Source organism: Ylistrum balloti, unplaced genomic scaffold (genome assembly GCF_031769215.1).
Source record: "Ylistrum balloti isolate Yb309-2 unplaced genomic scaffold, AGI_CSIRO_Ybal_v1 Utg369882, whole genome shotgun sequence".
Taxonomy (NCBI): domain Eukaryota; kingdom Metazoa; phylum Mollusca; class Bivalvia; order Pectinida; family Pectinidae; genus Ylistrum; species Ylistrum balloti.
In genome coordinates, this window is record NW_026782019.1 from 650627 (window position 1) to 665753 (window position 15127).

Consider the following 15127-nt stretch of genomic DNA (forward strand, 5'->3'; position numbering starts at 1 on the left):
CTTGTTCTATTAAATCAAAGTTTAACCTATTTTAATATTACAAAATGTAATTAATTTTATCTAACAATGAAGGATCTTAATCTTAAATGCTTTATCTGTTTTGATATAACAATATATGATTTATTTTGATCTTACAATATATGATGTATTTTGATCTAACAATGTTTTATCTTTTTCATATAACAATTTATATTCTATTTTGATCAAAGTGTACTCTGTTTTCATCAAAGTATATTCTGTTTTCATCAAAGTGTAGTTATTTTTGATGTAGCAAAATGTGATATATTTTTATTTAACAATGTATGGTCTATTTGATATAACAATGGCTGATATGTACCAATTTGTGATTTATTTTGATTTAGCAATGAATGATCTATTTTGAACTAATGATGTCTGATTTCATTTGATAAAATAAAGTGTGATCTACATCTACTGGTCTTTTAATACCGCTAAGCCGTTGCAACAGTTTCATTAGTTACATTTGGCTCTTTGATAGAGGAAATTATTATCTATTTAGAGGTAAATTAGAATTCTATATTACCCGGAATACATTGATTTATGTTGCTATTAATATTATTTCGGTTTACACTTTTACACACATTGCTGGTTATTGCTTAAAATTTATTCCAAACAAACAAACTTGCAAATATTTTCAACCTCCTTGAATGTCCAAATACAAAAGTTAGTTCAATTAATTGAAGCCAGCACACAAAATAATCTAACGTTCTAATACTGATGCTCACAGGACTAAATTCTGTCAATTTTGTAACAAATGTATTAAAACTATCAACAGGCAAAAGCCTCATATATCAACAATCTTCGTATGGAACATTTTGGAAACCCTTTGATATCAGAGTGAAGTATTGGTGGAATAGAGTATACTTGTTATAATATTTTTTTTAATTCGGATACCATCACTACTGTACATGGACAATGTTGTTTAAGAGGATTTTAAGCTTTTTCAAATCTCAGTCAACTATTGATGATTCAAACGCTGTCCTTTCAAATGTTGACTAGGAATATAATCACATTATTTCTTTTATCCGTATACTTGCTGCAGATGTTAAAATGCTATACTATTTCTTAACTGTTCTAAACCCATCGGCCATGAACTTGTGAATCCTCGATTACGAAAATCTGTTGATATTTTATACAGACCCTTATGCATAGTCTTCGACAACTCCCTAACATCTGGTGTCTTTCCAACATATTGGAAGGATGTTAATGCTACAAAAGTGCACACAAAGATGAAAATAATTAACTATAGACATATTTTTGATAATCTATTGTTGGAAACTGATGGAAAGATTCATTGTTAAATACGTCTACATTTTTCACGCTCACTCATCTCACCGCCAATCGGAATTAAGACAGCGATTCATCTGCCAATCAACTAATTGCTATCGCCGATGATATTAACATTGCTTTCGACAATAATGACGCAATACGTATTTTTGCAATGCTATCAAAGTCTTTGATCGCGTTTGTTGTAAGGGACTTTAAATTAAATTTTCAAGTTTAGGAATTCAGGGTTTACTTTTAAAATGGTTCGAAATTTTTCGTCATAATTGCAAACAAGATGTTATTATCAACGGATGATTTTCTAATTGGTCGAATATTAAGATCGGGGTTCCTAAAGATTCAACATTGAGTTCCCTTTTGTTTCTTTGATAAACAACATTATGAATGACATTTGACCTTATATCAAATTCATAACTTTATCTTCATCTTTTTTTGTCTTTTACAATTTCCCTATAATCTTTATTCTTATCATAGCATTTAGCATGAACCAAGGCTTTAATTTTCATCGATTAGTGGTGAGGCACTATGTTAGAAAAAGTTACATTGCAAAGATCAAAAGCTACATCTGATAGTTTCAACAATAGTGATAATAATTGGCTATTTAATTCGAGGCCACATTGTCTTATATGCTCTGGAGTAGATATATGTTCATTTAGCTGTATGTTAGTAAAGGAGTTCATAGATATCTTTCTGTGTGTTTATCTTTTCTATGTTAAGTGATATATATTGGTCTAGTTCTTATCCCATTACTTATGCACAAGACGCCGTAATAAAGAATATGGACAATATTATTATCGGTTGAATGATACAAATCCGGCATTCTGAAATCAGTAAATAAAAAACTGGATTGTTTTTTAACAGATTTTTAGATATCAGATTTAGTTGCAGATCGAGAGTTTTCAGATCATTGACCATGACTTTTTCTTTGTTACTAAGTGATTTTTGCTGATATGTGTATAACGTAAAAACTTTATATATAAACCTCAATCATGTCTACTGTGTTGCTGGCAACTTTTAAGTAGAGTCTTTAGTTTTTCCTTTTTAACTTAAGTTAAATGTTCACTTATTTTGTTTTGACTCAATTTGCAATAAACACTTCTTGTCATTCCGACAACACGATGTGTTTGTGTTTTCTGTATCATGTCGGATCTATAAAACATTAGTTGCCTGTATCAGAAATATCGAACGTGGCTTCATTTATGAAAGTTTATCAAGATAAATTGCAATCTCTTTTTAATTATATTTGCCAACTATCTCGCAGAGACAAGTTAATATTACACTTGACCTATTGCTAATAAATCCGATCTGTCTTGACGAGAAGTGACCTCATAACTGAAATCATTTCAAGATACTTTTTGTAATCTTTTCAAAGTCAAAAAACAATTGTTTGGCAATACCTCAGGGATACGCGGGTGTATTTCTGGATATTTCTGAAAACAGCCTAGATGAATTGTTGGTAGCGATGTACCAGTAAGGATAGATTTTCTTCACTGACATAACCATTAAAAGGTTCCATCTAATAACCCTTTAATCAAATCGATTGTACAATCATCAATAGTTGGTGCTAAATGCATGCAATAGTGATTTTCCTCTTTCAGTACAAAACAGAGATATCTTAACAAAACCTACTATAACACTATCCATCCCCATGTCTCACTAAAGGTGTGGAGATTCTTGCTCCATGTGTTTATACATACATAACAGAATTTAAGCAACACCTACATGTAATTGTAATTAAGGCATGATATGGTATATATTTCCATGTTTACAGTTAGATGGATATGAGTTCCTGTTTGTTATTGTGAAGAAATATAGTCCTTCAAGTACCTTCTGATCTAGCAATAAAAATGTTTATCTTTGACAATGCAATGGAGTCCATAATTTTATAATCGTCAAGTAGGTTACAGAAAAGAGCTATTGTTTATAATATAAAATAGTGTCAAAACATGATGAAAGGACACGCGTACTTACGCTAATATCCAAAAAAGTTCCGATTGCTTTCAAATTTGGCATAGTTGTCGAACAAAGTGTCACCTGTTGGTTAACTGTATGCAAATTATTAGGGGTCATACTATAGCGGTCAAATTGCTGCAGAAATAATAACGCTTTAAAATCAGCTTCTAAGTAATTATTCACGTCATGTAATTCTGCACAGGGCCAAAGGGAGGTAACTCAACCAAACTATTAGCCGACCATTACCCATACGCACTAAAGACTGAATAATTGAGATTGTGAGAATGCTTAAAATGTTTATATGTTATATTAGTTTCCTAGCGTCAATCCAGATTGTACAAAACACATACTATTTAATTGCACATATCAATAATTTATTGTTATATACAGTAGAGTCTAACAATTATTTAAAGTGCATAATACAGCTGTTTCGTCCTTCGTCAGGGGTGTTGTTCACTGAAGCCTAGGAGGTCACTTTTTTTTCTTTGGTGGTAAAATATATCAGTCCTAACGTCCTGGTGTTAGCTACATTTAGAATTGAATAGAAAGTTGGCAGTAACGACACTTTTTATTGGAGAAATATACTCCAAGTAAGACAGTAAAAGGGACAAAATCAACATACATAATACCGACATGTTAACAGAATCTGAACTAAAATAAAGATTTATGTGGAAGTTCCTGAATAGAAAAGATACAACGAAAATATTATCAGGTGTTCAGGAATAGTAAGCGCTTTCTGCTTCATGGACGATACTCGCCATTTTGTAAACGAATTCGCCTCAAGTACATTTCGTCCTCTGAAAATTATGTAAAAGGGTACGTATTACATATTTTGGTTCCTACTTTGAATTCGCCCTACTTTTTCAAAGACGCAAAGGGCTTAGATATAACAGGGGCAATCATTTCCCGGTACACAGTACCTGAAAGTGAAAAGGATTGATTTTGATTAGCTCTTATATAAAATCAGTCTTCTATGAGAATAAAGAGTGTAAACCCAAATCAGATGCGAAATTTGTTCCAACATGTACGTCAATAATATGTTGGAAAATGTTACCAGTGAACCCAACGGAGATATTTATTTGGAGTTTTTGCGTGATAGTTCCGTATCCTTGGAAACATTGACACTGCACACAAACTTTTGATGGAAACCGTATTTCTCTGTCTATCAGTTAAGAGCAAAAGTAACAGTTCTTTTATATGCATCTTTGCACGGCATACTTCATAACAGAGATTGTACAAAAGACACACAAGTGAAAAGCACCTTATACATGTTCAAGATATGTGCAAGATACATATGTAGGTTCCTAGAATACCTACGGATGGCATAAGCAATCGAGGGTCACTATCTGCAAGACTTATTTACTCGGAACAGCACAATTCCAGAAAAAATAGTTTTATGATTGAAACCTGTGCGAAGAAAGTAGCTTTATCATTATAATGCGAAAAGTGAACAAGAATCGATGAAACTGAATCATGTCATATCTCTAAATTCAAAGAAGAACAAAATCACCATCGTTTATGTCCCCATGTGCGTTAATATAATTAATAATTGCAAAAAAAAAAAAAAAAAAAATCAATTGAAACTTCATCTCGGATGCCAAGCCAATGTGTCACGTCAATCTGCTGTTGATTTCGTCATTCAAAGCAGGTCTTCATGTGGACAAAATCAAAGTAGAAACCACAGAACTTCCTATACAATATTATAACTATTGTTTTCCAGTAACGGTAGTAAATAACAAAATTTATGAACTCTTACATACTATTTAACACATCAGACTTTTTAACAATATCTCTCACCAGGCACTCTTAACAAGCTTGTATTTCTCCTTTTGACCTAGTTTCAACTCTTAACAAGAATATATATGCATACTAAGTAAATATGTGTAAAATGCATAATTAATATGATTATTGTGTTGGTTAAATGGGATGCTCATGACGAAATATACTATATACTAAAATATACTCCACACTAAATTGCGCCTATTTCTAAAAACAACAAATTAGCGTTTTTCAAAAAGTGCTTTAAAAGTATGTGGTCCTTTCAACAAACAAACAAATATCTGTATCAACAAAATACAAAGGAGGTTAAAGCAAACAGCAAAATTGAAAAGGATCGATCACTGTAGTTCACTGTTGTTTTACAAAGTGATAAATAATTACTTGTAACATATTACTTACTGTTGATCCTGTTTTACTCTGCAACCAACCTGTTACAGCCATGTGTGATGTGCAGCTGCCTGAACCAATACATCGATATTCTATTTACTGTTAAATGGATTTTACATGTTTTCATCATTTCGATTCTGTTATTCAGATTGTCAAAACCTAAATTTCCTTTGACTTATAATGTATTCCCTTCCACAATAGAGCAATACTGACAGAGGTTTCGATCAATATAACAATAGAATCTCATTATGAAGACTAACGGTAATGACACAAATACAAGCCTTTCCAAGTCGGAACTCATCTGAAACTTCTTTTAAACATAAGTAAAGGTACCAGGTGCAGATGTAAATCACGTGTTCAACTAACCACAGATTATGTGTCACTGAACGGACCGTGCTTTTATCACAGAATAAAGAGAAAAGAAGCGTAATGTACAACACAGGGTCGGTATTATTAGGAATTTTACTGTATTGACATTAAGCAGATATCATATAAAACTTTTCCTTCAATGAGACAATTTTTTAACGTTAATGAAATTCATTCTTGATATTTCACGTTTTATAAAGGATCTGCATGTTTATAAAGCACCTTGTAACTTTTATTTTATGGTCTTGTAGCATTGCTTTAATATCATCATGCATGGGTTACCCCTAAGCTATCTAGAATCAAATTACTCAAATGGTATAGGAATAATAAGAAAGTTGATTATACAACATCTGATCGTGACACGATATTTATCGACCGTAATTCTGCTTACTAAGCATTTCCAATGACGATTTAAAGAAAATCAATTTGAGTTATATGCACTATATCCTATAGAAATGTAGTTCATACACATTATAAATTAACTGTGAGAATCAATGTCAGTATTATATGTGGATGACAATTGAGTTATAACACAAAGACTGAATGTAGGCATAAGCTTGATTATATACCTATATTTGTCTTATGGGTAATTTCAAAAAGTTATGTACCATTACGGATAAATGGACATATTTGTTTTTGATTTGTATGAAAATTTCCATCCAAACTGATTTTTCGTTTTGTAAAAATAAACGTTAATGCAGTAGTCAGTCTTCTGTAGACTCTCAATGCCTCTCAAATCACCATATCCGGTATGGTCCAGGCGCTGCATTATCCAAAAAATAAGAGAATGGCTAACATGAAACTATTTGCTTTATTTCATACCACCTTGAATCATATTCCAGAAGATTGCTTGCCATTTTAGAATGTCAAATGGGCTTGTGTATACTTTACAAGTACATGCACAGGTTGTTGTTGGTGAGAAAGCAAACATGTTTTGTAAGATTTCGGAGTACATTAGTAATAAGTAGCGCTATTGATCTGTATATCCCTGTTTTGCTTTTCCAATATGACGGAAAGATGCCAAATCCATTCTAAATGTGCAATTTGGAATCTCCAACTCCCCATAAAGATTCGGACCAAATTTGGTTGATATCCAGCAAATATTTTAAAAGTGAAAGCCGTTGTAGGAATGTAGCAAAACTTCCCCTGTTTGACTCCACTCTAAATCTCTTGGGGTCAGCACAATGATCTATATGATTGTGAATCCCCACTACCTAGGGATATTACAAGTCAAATTTTGTTAAATTCCAACCTGTGGTTAAGAATAAGTCGTTTGAAGAAATTGTTGGCGATCACATATTTCAGTTGTTGACGTCTAGTGTCAAATATGGGACAATATTGTAATTACACAATTCCATCAAGTAAAACTGAAATAACCCAGTAAATGGTATTGCCTTGTTATTAATAAGTACAGTAAACCAGGTAATGTAAATACTTTGTACTATATAAATGTTACCCTAACTAACGTAAGTACCATGTAACAACACGGGTATGAACTAGCAACATTGTACAGGTAAATACATTGTAACAACACAAGTAAAAACTAGCAACATTACACAGGTACGTACATTGTAACAACACGGGTATGGACTAGCAACATTGTACAGGTACGTACATTGTAACAACACAGGTATGAACTAGTAACATTGTACAGGTAAGTACATTGTAACAACACAGGTATGAACTAGTAACATTGTACAGGTAAGTACATTGTAACAACACAGGTATGAACTAGCAACATTGTACAGGTAAGTACATTGTAATGATATTAATATCTACTCACTATAAGATACCTATCAACCCACCTTAAAATACTTATCTATCCTTATGCAATATCACATCTACCATATGTATTAATTTCGAAAAATAACTACCTTTGAGTCCAATAAAAATCGATATCTGAAGTCTTATATTTACAATTGTTCCCTTCGAATTAGAATGTCGATTTTTTTTTTCAATTATTTATTTAAACAATTTATCTATTGGATTGATAAACATGTAGATGTTAGTGATTTACAAAAATTTGATGTTTCCATAAAGTAAATACAATGAAATAATAGGTTTGATAAGATTTGATACCTAAAATAGATATATAATAAATCTTTTAAGAGTACATCACATCACTGATCATAATGAATTACACACATTAATTGACCTCCTGAACTTGAAATATATCCTGCTGGTTAATATCGTTACATGCACATTACAAACAAACCAATTAGAAAATGTGTCTACGTTAAAGCAGGTTTCGTCAAGTATGTAAAATATGTCTTATTTCTTCATCTAAAAATCCACTTTTATTTGCTTTATTTGATTATTCATCATAGACATTTGATCATTCAAATTTTCAACATGAGGAGGTTGTGCATTTATAAGAAATTGTTTAGGATATTTAAATTCTATTAATGCAAACTAATTTAACAAATATATCTTATGTATTATGCAGATGGTTTTTAGCTCACCGTTATAGGCCTGTAAATCATACCTGCATACCTACATATATTAATGTTATTTGTTATAATTTTGGTAATAATGAGAATCGTATTAAACATGGTTCAAAAGTCCTGTATAACATAATTAGGCGCCTATTTTGTATAAGTGAACACAATACAGTTTGATAATTTAAATGATAGGACGTATTTACTAAGCAATTTTAATTAAGATTAACTATAGTCTCTCATGACTGGATTTCGTCGCTCTGTTTTATGCTATGTTCTTACTCGTTAGTTATATGCATATGCGAAAGTTGAGACTTCCACAAAATCCGTATCTGTACTTATGGTCAACTGTTGTTCACGTAGAGTTGATTACGGTAGCCCCAGGACCACATCCTACAAGTGTGACCCCTTGTGTACTAGCTTGGCTGATAAAAGAGACCAAAGTACAAAAGATTAGATGATTTTACATCTTTAGGGAGATCAATATTTCATTGCGAGATGATTGTTCTATGCATGAAATATATTTTACGGATGATAGAATTTTATATGACATGCAGTCTATTGACAAGTAAATGTAGCAAGTTTTTTTTATCTTACATAGCTGTATGATTGTTATATACCCCGTATTCATCCCCATATTCGGAAATACTTAAACATATACCCAGGAAAATCCAAAGTACAACGCACAGTGTATGTATTTTAAAAATGCATTCATGATTTTTCTATGTTATCTTGTAAATGTTCTTGGACATTCGATAATGTTAAGCATGTATACATAACGGTATTTTATTATACAAGAAACACTGTTAGCGTCGCACATTGTGGGTACGTTAATCCCTATCCTGAAACATTTCTGATTAACTATCATGTATTACAATTGATCGGTGTATTGATTTTTGTCCAATCTGAGGGCTAATTTTGAAGTTTGTATTCCACAGAAAAAGCTTGGTACAGACAGTTGACAAATTTAATTGACATTGATACAAGAAACAACTTAGTGTCGCGCAGTGTGGTTACGCTGATCGCTATCACAAAACCTCTCTGTTTAACTATCCAGTATTACAATGGATCAATGTATTGATTTTTGTACATTCTGAAGGCTTATTTCTTATTTAGTTCAAGTATTCCACAGAAAATACTAAGAGCAGCCAGTTAAAAAACGTAATGGGAGTTGGTCGCATGTTTTCACAACGTTACTTACTAATGTGTCATGGTGTTGTACACTAGTATGAGAAAACATTAAGAAGACTATTGTGAGTGAAGATGCCTGACATCGTCAACATACTGAAACAAGTTGCTCTGTATTTTTACGTTGTTTGTGCCTCAGGTATGGTCATTAATTGATTAATAATTGTTTATCTCAGCTTTAACAGAACGATTTTTTTCGTTTCGAAACCATTTCTTGGCCGTTTGCTACGTGACTCTGATAACTGACGTAGGATTGTGAAAGAATGATAAAGATTTATGTGATTTGATATATTAAGATATTGTTGTTATCTTTACTACTATAAATGTGTGTTAAGCTGTTTTATACATATATTCAGTGATCACATTACCTTGTTGATTAATCGTGTGGAATATTTTCTTTACATTACCAATATTATTTTATTCAAGGATACAGCGATGCCGTTACCATAGGTCAACATTGGAAATTGGGACCTCCTGATGTCTGTAAAACAGCGCCAGACCAAAGTTTGATATACAACCTCAACACATTCAACGCTGAAAATTTGATACAATGTTTATCATACATGCAGCCGAAGGATGGCAGTCTACGAACAGTTTCGTACAATAGTAACACGAAAGAATGTATTGTAGTGGATGACCCTAACACCTTTCTCGGCAACACATACACAACGAAGGAGCGTGCAGATCGGCTTCCCGTTGCAGATAATGCAGGTACATTATGAAGTCTTCAGGCTTAATTGACAAATATTAGCATATTCATTAATCTGATTAATATCAAGCATCATGTTTTACACTCGTTAGCACTTAACAAAATCTCATTACAAAAGACTAATATTCAGATTTTTTTTTTATTTTGTCGGAATGTCTATAATCGACATATAAAGTCATTTATATGAAAATTCATTTTTACAAAATATGCTTCTCGATGTAGTAAATAATTTCCTTGCCTAAAACATTCAGCGTGTACTTAGCACATATACAGCCATCAGTTAGTTTACAACAAATCAAGAAAATACCAACATGTCAACATAATGATAATCCAAACTCAAATTTCATATAACTAGGGCAAAATATGAACAAAACGAGGAGTACAAGAAGTACAAGGACAATACAATCAGGTGTTCCGGTAGAGTAAGCGTCTTCTGCTTCATTGAAGACACCCTCCATGTAAACGTTGGTCAATCCAAGTATGTGTAATGTCAGGTTTTCAAATGAAAACAAGGTATACAACGGAACCAACAAGCAAACTAACGAGGACCAAACTTGTTCAGCTTCATATCGCACAAAGAAATTGAAATTGAATTGAAATCATCACGTTTGTCATACAGCTTGGTGGAATGCTGTCCATGTTGATTTCGTTGTAAGTAAAGGTCGAGTTAAGCATCTGATGTAGAAGATGTAGTGATATATAATGGACGTGGTCAATAAACGTCATCAATATATGAAAATGAAATTAAACGACTTGGTAAGGTCTTTGTGGCCTGTTTTGATATGTCTATAAGTATGAAAACAAAAGCAAGTCAGCCAACAGAGGGGCGCAGTTAGTTCCCATAGGTATGACTTTTTGGAAGAACTTACCACCAAATTCGACGAAGATGTTGTCAACCAGAAACTCCATATATTTCTTCTTTGATTTCGACGTATTTTTAACGAAATACTTTTCAACGTAGTTCACAACCGAATAGTTATATCTGGAAATCAAGACATATTTATGTACGTCTATGTTCAGGTCAATCCATTTCTTCAGTAAAACTACATCGGTTTACATGTCAGTATGTCTTTCCTGATAGCTTCTAGTTTCACGGTATTTTCGACAAACCCCTTGTAACTTCATATTTTTTTTGTTGCTGAACTGTGTTACGCACACTATAGAAATGTTCCATAGCAACATATATCGGGGTTTTACGAAACAAACGGTAACATTTCTGAAAATATCCTATACTAAGTTGGACGATTTTCTGATAGCTTGAAAATTCAAGAATGGTCACATTTCAGAAAATGTATTATGACGAAACAGGAAAAAGTTAAGATGAGACCAGAAATTACAACCAGAGTTTAATGTTACGATAAATCGCTCCAGAATTTTCAGAGATGTTCTTGTAATGTACGGTATGTAAAAAGTCTAATCTAATGATCTGGACGATCATTATTTATCGGTGAAATGCCTGACCAATGTTTCTGTAATTGACACTGAAGTCGGTTTGGTACATTTATATGTATACTTATCTGGAAATTTAGGATGAAAAGACTTCCTAGAGCAGTAAGTCTAACAGACCAGTGACCTATATATGTTACATTGATTTATTTATCAGAAGACTAAATAATGTAACACCTCAACCGTTTTAGATATACCTGGTTCTCATCGTAAACAGCACACTTTATATACCATTAAACAACATCGGCTGTAATGATGTGTTTTATCTTGCTTTTAGCATTCATTATGCATGCCTGGTAGGTTATGTATGTCCCTTTCAAACTATCAGCATATTCTTTACGGGATACTTTCAATTAAGTGTGAAGTAGTATAAGGTCGCCAAGCCTAATAGGTATAAGCTATATTTCAGCTTCTTGTGCTTGCGCGTACTTCTAAATAATGTTCGATCGCTAGTATGCACTCAATAGTTGGTCGTCAATGTGAATAATCACTGCAGTGATCATGAAGCGTGTAGAATTGTGTTTAGCTTGTACATAAAATTAAAAGGTGGTTGTCAAGGTCTTTCCTATGATAAAACCTCACGATATTATGCATTCTAGAGTGATTGGTTATCCGACATTTGTACAGATGACTTAGTCATCCTGACTACATTTTTTATGTTTGAATACGTAATGTAATTATACAATTAACAGAGGGCAAAAAAAAAAAAAAAAAAAAACAACTGCAAATCGAGTAAGCCAGAACACTTGACATTTGAGTTTCTATCTCGATTTTTAACCTTACTTGGTTCCAATTTTCATACTTGCAGTTATTTCAATTGTTTTATTGTATCTCAGAGATAAAATTTATCTATTGTACGTAATACTGTAACCCTCATGATGAGATTGTAGTGTTTGTTATGGAAACATGACTTGAAGAAACATTGACTGTGCCGTAACACTATTGAAATATCCTATTTTCCTGTTTATTTGCGGAGGTTGTGATAAAGGATCTTGTTTCTGAAATGGGAAAATGTTTTTTTTTTTTTTTTTTGTCTTTAAGCAAGTGTAACTGCAGTAACATCGATATCAAAATTCCCTCTTTGATAACCATTGATTATACTTTATTACAGTAAATTGTGACACGCAGTGGACGAAAGCGTTTGAGGTAGCAGCTGACGGTAATGTGTTGTTTGGTGATATTGCTTCCATCACAGCCGAAGTAAAGAAGGGCGTGGAACTACGAATACAGATAGTACCAGATTTTTTCTTAGAAGTTGACAACTTAGCCATCAAATCAGGTGTCATTTGCACGTCATCTGTGTTTGTTTTGTCAAAGTCTGCCTGGGACATGTTTGAAGCGAGCATGTTTTGGCGTTATACCATGGTCTGTAGTGATGGCAAGGTTTACCAGGGCCGAACGTACCTCGGTAAAAATCAAGACCTATCGCCTCTGCAATCGTCAGAACATTCAATTTGGTACACCAGGTATGTGTATGTCTAACGTTTTTTTTATTCAAAAAGCATTGCAACTTGCTTTCTGTCGCTTCATTAGCTATGTATGAAGCATTCGACTTTAAGAACAATGATTGAATTTCAAAGTATGGGATAACATATTTGTGTGGATACGTAATTCTTTTATGAAAATATCAAAATTTAAACCGTAAGGTGATTGTTTAAAGGATTTTATTCGAGTAAAAACAATTGTATCCGCATTTATATTCGATAAGGTGAAATATCATCAACACACGTCCAATATAATCTTAGCAAGACAGACTTAATTTGAATAATCATTCGACCAGAGGTATCTTATTCAAATTCCACTGTGTGTACATGAAATTCCAGTCTCAAATAAAACCTTTTTTCATTGAAAAGTTTTGAAATTCATTTACTACACTTTCCGTCACTTTTCATGATTTTTCCTATTTTTATTTCCCCAGACACGTAAATATGGTAGATGCACGCACAAATCCCGCATACTGCACTGACAGTACATTTCAACCTGTCTGTGGAAGTGTCGCTGACGTCATATCTGCCGCTGAACAAGGGATGGCCATACGGCTAGCTTATGACTTCGGTACGTCCTCTTTCTTTCTGAACACTGTATTCCGTCTGGAAGTGGAACCTCACATGTGCGGAGTAGTTGGACAGATTCCTTGGAAACTTGGTAGGAAAGCATCGACCGGTAGGTACTCTGTTCCCTATTACTGGTACATAGCCCTATTTGATACATTTGCAGTGCGTGCAGTTTCTCGGTGGTATGTCGGGGATCACTCTTTCGATTCGGAATCATCAGGAACGATTCCGAACATGTACTGGTTTGTTGAATCTTGTTGGAATTTGGTGTATAAGCACAACGCAAATGGCGATCCTCTTATTGGTTCCAAGAAATCATTGATTAATAGCATTTTGATTGGCCGAAGAGTGAGAATTGTCTTCGATTCTTATACCATAGAGGCTGAAAATGTTGTTATTAGCAATGGCAGCGTAACGGCGCAACTTTTGAGTCAGATTCACACACCGACGGCGAACACTTTTGTTTCTGGAGATCTTGACTGGAAATGGGTCAGAATATCTTCAGATGGAACGTATGCCGTTGACTTATACGAAATTGGGTCGTCGAACATGAAAGGACAGACCATTTCAACTATTCAAGCTGGATGGGTAGTTGACAACCGGAGTTGGCGTCTGATGCTTCGCACGGATTCAAATGGTAACGAAATCCTCGGATCCAAATCGAACTTAAAGCAAGCAGTCCAGGCAGGGTCGAGATTACGATGTGTAGTAAAGGTTCAAACCACAACCACTCTCGCAGTCACAGCAGACAACACAGAAATAAACAATGATGAACATATTGCAGTACAAGTTTTTCGTCTCATAGAATTTGAAGCTAATGGTGATCCACAGTTCATCCCTTTTTGGAAAATTTTGTTAATCACGACAAAGGGAGAGATGAAGGAAACCCGTTGGACTGTTGGGAAGCATGAACACAGAGGAGATATTGTCAGTCATGTGTCTGTAGACTGGTTTGTTGACTAAATCAGAGAGAATACCCGCATGTTTCTGACTCGGTGAAAGAAAATCTTCATGTGCATGTATACTGACATGTCACTGCTAACTATATAGGAATCAAAATAATTCTTCTTATCGCGGGGGACTATTGACTTCCTGGACAGAATAGCATCATTATTGCAAATTTGGAATGAGGATCTCTCTTTTCACTTGCAAAAGTTCTACAATGTTGGTTACCACACTGGAGGAAGATTTATTATGATTATTAAGAAACATACATATCTGGGTTTAGGGGGTAACTATTTGATCTGTGATATACAAACATTTTTCGGTTTAACGGGAGAAATTAGTGAGTTAAACAGGCGAATTTAGAATGAATTGTGAATTATATACGTTATTGTGCTTAACAGGAGACACTGATAAGACGTAAACATTTGGCTGGTCATAATCCGCTGTTTATATGTAGGCAAAGACTTATCAAGTGCAATTAAAATTTTAACAGAAGATGTACACTACAAAATGAAACGCCAACGGAATAGTTTTGCTTTTAAAGAAAAAACAACTACGGA